This window comes from Medicago sativa, chromosome 8, assembly GCF_051527215.1.
Source record: "Medicago sativa cultivar Bolivia chromosome 8, Bolivia_mono, whole genome shotgun sequence".
NCBI lineage: Eukaryota > Viridiplantae > Streptophyta > Magnoliopsida > Fabales > Fabaceae > Medicago > Medicago sativa.
In genome coordinates, this window is record NC_140756.1 from 35,740,613 (window position 1) to 35,746,873 (window position 6,261).

Here is a 6,261-nt window from a genome sequence, read left to right on the forward strand (position 1 = left end):
TGTCTAATAAGTTCAGAGGCACAACATCTTAAAAAAGGTGGGTTGGTAGCGGTTTCAAAGAGGGATGTTTTTTTTATTTCATTTATGAGAAGAGAGAAAGTAAATTAGACAAAAATAAGTCAATTTAGGTGGGCTAATTTAGCTTCTTCAAAAAATATGAAAAAGGAATTTGAACATAGAGAAATAATAAGGGAAAATAATAACTTGCTGTTAGTTTTATGGGTTTGTTTAAGGATTTGGAGATTACTGGGTAACTATACTGCCAAAATATTACACTTATTAAAAAAATTCCATATCAATTTTAAATGTATAATAAACATTTATTTTGTTAACTTAGTATTACACATCTACGTTTTCCTTTTGTGAGATCCCGCAAAAGACCAAAGGTGAAGATTTTTTTAATAAATGAATAGAACTAGCATGGACACCCGTGCCAAGCACGGGCTAGAATGTCGTTATATTTGATGGAGGGAATATTGTGATGTATCAGGTGTTACTTAAAATTTTAGATGGAGTTTTGGTTGTATCATTATCACTTGTGTGGTTTCTCTTTATCCAAATTGTCGATCTACATCAACGTAGGCTCCCACAGAAAGCCCAACGGTAGTATCACATCCGGGTTCGACGTTGTGGGGGATCGAGAGTTGTTCTTGGTGGTGGACTACAAACACAAAGATCCTAACACTTAATGGAGAGATGTTAATGTCTCAAGTGTGAGTTAAAATTCCGTATTGTATGCAAGAGTAGATGTGAGAAACATATAAGTGAAATATAATATCTTGAGAACTATCAACTAATATGTTACCCAAAAATACTTGAGAATTCTCTGTTTTTTTTAAGGAAGAATTCTCTTTTATATGCACAACTTCAACGTTGGAAGAACAAAACATTGACATGCCTTTCACATATCTCTCATTATTAATAGTGGCAAAAAAAAAATAGTTTTGGAATGAAGAAATCTGATTCAAAACGTCTTTCAATTACGTCGCTTCAAATTAATAGAAAAATAATGAAATTCATTAAAACGTGAAGCAAACTTTTTCAAAAGGTGTAAATATATATGGGGATGAAAACCCTAAAATTAACAGAGCCGGCAGCTAAACCTATAAAAGGGAATCAAAATTCGGAAGGAAAAAAATGGTACCTAAATCAATTTGATAATAATGAAATCAATAAAATTGAATTGGTCAGGAGGTAAAAATATTTGCATTTCAAATAAATGATATTATAAATAATTTGTACGAAAGGAAGATGCATATACAAATGATGAAAGACAAATTGACTAAATATAGGAAAAAAAAACTCAAGACTGGCTAACTTAATATGATGATGTGTTGATTACAATTTGATTGGATGATAATTAAGAATTATGTACCAACATGTAATTGGTACATATCTTGTCATAAGCCGTTAGAACTCGAGGGTATCATAGGATGAATATGTGAATTTGAACAAAATACATGGATATATACAACATGTAGCGGAGTAATATCATAAATTGAATCAATTTTTGAAATTAGAGTGATGAAAAAAATATGTTAAGAAGAAAAGTGTTTCAATAAAATAAAAGAGAGATTTTGAGAATAATTTTAAAATTTTAGTATGAATTCTAAATGATGTGAAGATGTTTGAGACGGACAAACAATATTTATAGGAAAAAAGAAGCAAGTAAGTCACATCAATTATGCCATTAATTTAGTAATGAAATTAGTAACACATTAAATAGCAAAAATAATTTGAATAAAATATTCCATTTATTTTTTTTGTCATTATAAGTCTTTTAGTCAACTTGCATAATCATGTTAATTACATAAGTCTTGCACAAATCACATAATATGTACCAATTACACAAAACATTAAATGCACCTTTCAATATAAGGATGCCATGTGTACTATCAAAATAAAATAGTGCAAATATATATAATAGAGATGCAAAAGCATAAAGAGAGAGGCATGACGTCTCAACTAGATTGGCACTTGATAACTAACTTTCTTCTTTGCTCATACTCTAAAAAAGGCGAAGAAATTTGAAATAATAGATGTTAAAAAAAATATTGTCATGATAAAAAAATTGCACGAAAGTGAATAAATCAAAAATATAAAATTTAAGATAAAAAAAGTTAAACAAATGACATTCAAAAAATAACAAAATAAATCATTATAATGTTGGTACTTCTCATGGAGCTTACATTGGGGTGTATCATCGTATTAGACTATATGAGAAACCTCCCAAGTGAGATTAATATTATATCTTCATTCAAAATATATAGGCATGTAGTGTTATGCAGTAGGTTTGCATTGGATTCAATAATTTTTTAACTTTTTTTTTTAAAAGAATAATATTTTAACTCATTTTCCAATGCAATATTTCTATTTTTATCTTCTTGACCAATGTCCTAAGGGCACACTTTAACATTTCCTTATAATTTATGTTAATTAAATTTTATTTATTTTTTAGAATAATCGCGAACTAACTTCTTTAGCCAAATCCTCGTGAACGAACATGGGTACAGAAGTTAGTTCATGAGAGTAGGATTCTCATTTTGAAACGTGGAATATAGAAACTCTTAACAAAAAAAATTATGAAAATAGTGCACACTCGCTAGGAGGATGAATAATTTTATGTGTCTACATAAAAATATATGGGTGTGTGGAAAGGAGAACAAATTAGATATTTCAGAATTTAACTTTTGGTATACTGCAAAGTTGGAACGTGAAATGGGGAAAGCATTATTGTGGGTAAAGAGTGGAATAAGGATATTATTGATATAAAAGGGTTGGGAGATAGGATCATAGTCCTAAATTTTGTAGTGGAATAAGATACCTTTAATGTTATTAGTGCTTATGCACCTCATGTAGGGTTAGAAGAAAACCTTAGAGTAAAGTTTTGGGAAAATTTATAATACTTAGTGCAGGATATACCATTAGGATAAAAGATTTTAGGAAGGGATCCAAATGGTCATGTAAGGAGAGTTTTTAGAGTGTCTATACGGCTTGCATTGGAAGGCTTCATTGCACGTCGCCTGGTATAGGGGAGCTGTACTACATGAGGATAATGTTGACCATTCAGAAGGGTTGCATGGGATATAGTTGCATAAAAACAGTTAATGAACATACCTATGACACGTTCCAGGAAGCATGCTCTGCTTTGGGATTACCTGATGACGACATAAAGTTTATAGATTGTATAACGGAAAATGGTGAGTTGGGTTCGGGTCAACAACTACGTTGGTTGTTTGTGCATCTCTTAACCACTAGCACAATGATGAGCCCTAATATTGTATGGGATGTGACATGGCAGTTGCTGTCCGATGGTATCTTATTTGAACGTAGGAGGCATCTGAATGTTCCGGGGTAATATTTATTGTACTTATTTCGAAATCTATGTACCATTTTGTTTTGTGTAAGATCTGATTTTTGCATTTTTTTTCTCGGGCTAAAAAGGCACAGTTTAGAAAAATGGTTAACATACTCATGCTCAAAGTATTGTATGCCTATCTCCATAAATATATTTATCTATTTAAGTAGTAATAATAAACAAGCCCAATAGTCTTTCAAAAAATAATAAACAAATACACCATTAAATATTTTTGATTTGATGAGAATAAGTTTATACAAATATATATATATATATATATATATATATATATATATATATATATATATAATACGAGTGTATGCACGTAAGAAAACATAAGCTTAAGTAAAATAGAGATAAATTTCAGGCTAGCTAAGAAAGTAGGTATATAGCTTTCCACTATGTATATCTTAATTAATTTGTTCACATTATCTGTTCGTTAATTGATTAACTTTTCACATAATCTACATTAGTTTCCACTCATGACATCATTTTGTAGAAGTTCCTATATCTATTTCTTCTGTACATTTAGTAACTAATGACTTGGGAAATCCTTTACAAATAAGCTTATTTTTTTAGTTTGAGTTAAGCTGAAAGAAGCTTTTATCGATTAAGAGTTGAGTTGTAACTTCAATATAATTTTTTTCATTGCATTGCATATAATTCTAAGAACTTACGCTGTCTACCCACAAGAGGCTACAATTTACCCTATCATTTTTAGTTTTTATGTCAAAGACATAAGTGAAAATATGCATGTTTCAACACATAATGATACGTTTAAATATAAAGGCTTCTCATATAAAGCTAATATTTTTTCTTTCTCTTCAACGTGCACACAAATGCATGCAAAGATGTTAATATTAATTTTGTAACTTTACATTTAATATACAGATCTATGTATCAGTGAAGATGACTTAAAGAACCTGTGTTTGATTCAAATTGAAATGCTGCTTCAGGAAAATGGACGGTCGCTTACTGAATTCAAATCTATGCCAAGTCCAAATGCAGCAGACATGCCAACCTTCACAAACAAGCTTATCGTTGATGAACTAAATTACAACAAGGATGAACTGGCAAAGACACAAGCTGACATGTTATTGATGCTGACTGATGAACAAAGATGTGTGCATGACAAGATCATGGACTCCGTTGGTTCTGACGATGGTGGTTTCTTTTTCTTATATGGTTACGATGGTACTGGAAAAACCTTTATATGGAAAACATTGTCGACTGCTGTTAGATCGAAGGGGTTAATTTTTTTGAATGCTGCATCCAGCGGTATAGCGGCTCTTCTATTACCAGGTGGAAGAACCACACACTCAATGCTGACAGTCACTGTTGAGATTAATGAGGCATCATCTCTGACCATGGATAACAATAATCCAAGGGCAGACCTGGTGTGTGCTGCTAATGATGCACCGTTGGTGTTTTGATGCAGTTGACCAATCGATGTGTGATATCATGTCCAAGAATGATCCCGTTAACGAGTTTAGACCTTTTGGTGGAATGACGGTAGTTTTAGGTGGTGATTTCAGGCAGACATTGCCTATTGTCCGAAAAGGATTGATGCAGGATATTGTTGATGCATCAATCTATTCATCAAAGATATGGGCTTATCGTAATGTGTTGAGGCTCACTGTTAATATGAGATTGGGTGCATCTTCGGTACCTGCAGAGCAGGAAGAAATTGCTAATTTTGGCAAGTGGATACTCTCAATTGGAGACGGCAACGACGCTTTGGATGAGAATGGTGAAATGAAGGAAGAAATTCCTGAAGATTTGCTCATATCCGACACAACAAATTCGTTGATGTCACTAATAGACTTTGTATATCCCGATTTGAATGATAAAATTGGTGACCCACTCTTTTACCAAGAAAGGGGAATACTCGCACCAACGCTTGATTCAGTTGAGCATGTTAACGAATATATGATGTCACTGATTCCAGGTGAAGAGAAAGAGTATTTAAGCTCTGATTCTGTTTGTAGATCGAGCGAAAATTCTGATGTCCAGAGCGAGTGGTTCACAACGGAATTTCTTAATGGTATTAAGAGCTCTGGAATTCCAAATCACCGGTTGAAACTAAGGGTAGGATGTCCAGTTATGCTGATGAGAAACATCGATCAGGCCAATGGACTGTGTAACGGTACGAGGACGACAGTTACTCATCTAGGGAAGAGCACGATAGTTGCTACCGTCATTACAGGAAAAAGGGCAGGTACCAGGATATCCATTCCCAAGATGAATCTTATTCCGAGTGATCCATGACTACCCTTTAAATTCAGACGCAGGCAATTTCCATTGACGCTTTGTTTTGCAATGACGGTAAATAAAAGTCAGGGTCAATCTTTATCTCGAGTGGGAGTTTATCTTCCTAGGCCCGTGATCACGCATGGACAACTCTATGTCGTTGTCTCTCGAGTTACTTCTAGAAAAGGTTTTAAGCTGCTCATATTGGACGAAGATAATAATGTTTGCAAGGAGACCACAAATGTTGTGTATCGTGAAGTTTTTCAAAAAGTATGATCATTGATTATTGATGTTGTCTAATTTTGCATCAAACAAGATAAGTATTTTAATATCGTCTCCACAGGGAGTTGCGTATATCATAAGCATTTTCACAATCTTTCACATTAAGGGTTTGGATATAAATTATTTGTTTGTAAAACTATGTTCCTCAACGACATAAAAGTAAAAACGAGATGAGATTGAACTATTTCGCTTGCGGTATAAGATAACGAGCAAGCATAACAGCAGCAATCTCTCGATCGATTAACAGACTCTAGCTTTATAACCAATATTATCACAATCATTTCTACAACATCCTTCGTGTCCAAAGCGACATCGTTATTTCTAAGTTATCGTTTAAACATTCGTGTCCAAATCCCTTAAACGATAACAAA

At 33.0% G+C, this 6,261-nt stretch overlaps 1 pseudogene; it reads left to right on the forward strand.

The window, feature by feature from the left end:
- Window positions 1-4,126: 4,126 nt before the first annotated feature.
- Window positions 4,127-5,889, forward strand: LOC146898801 (uncharacterized; annotated as a pseudogene).
- The last annotated feature ends 372 nt before the right edge of the window (window positions 5,890-6,261 follow it).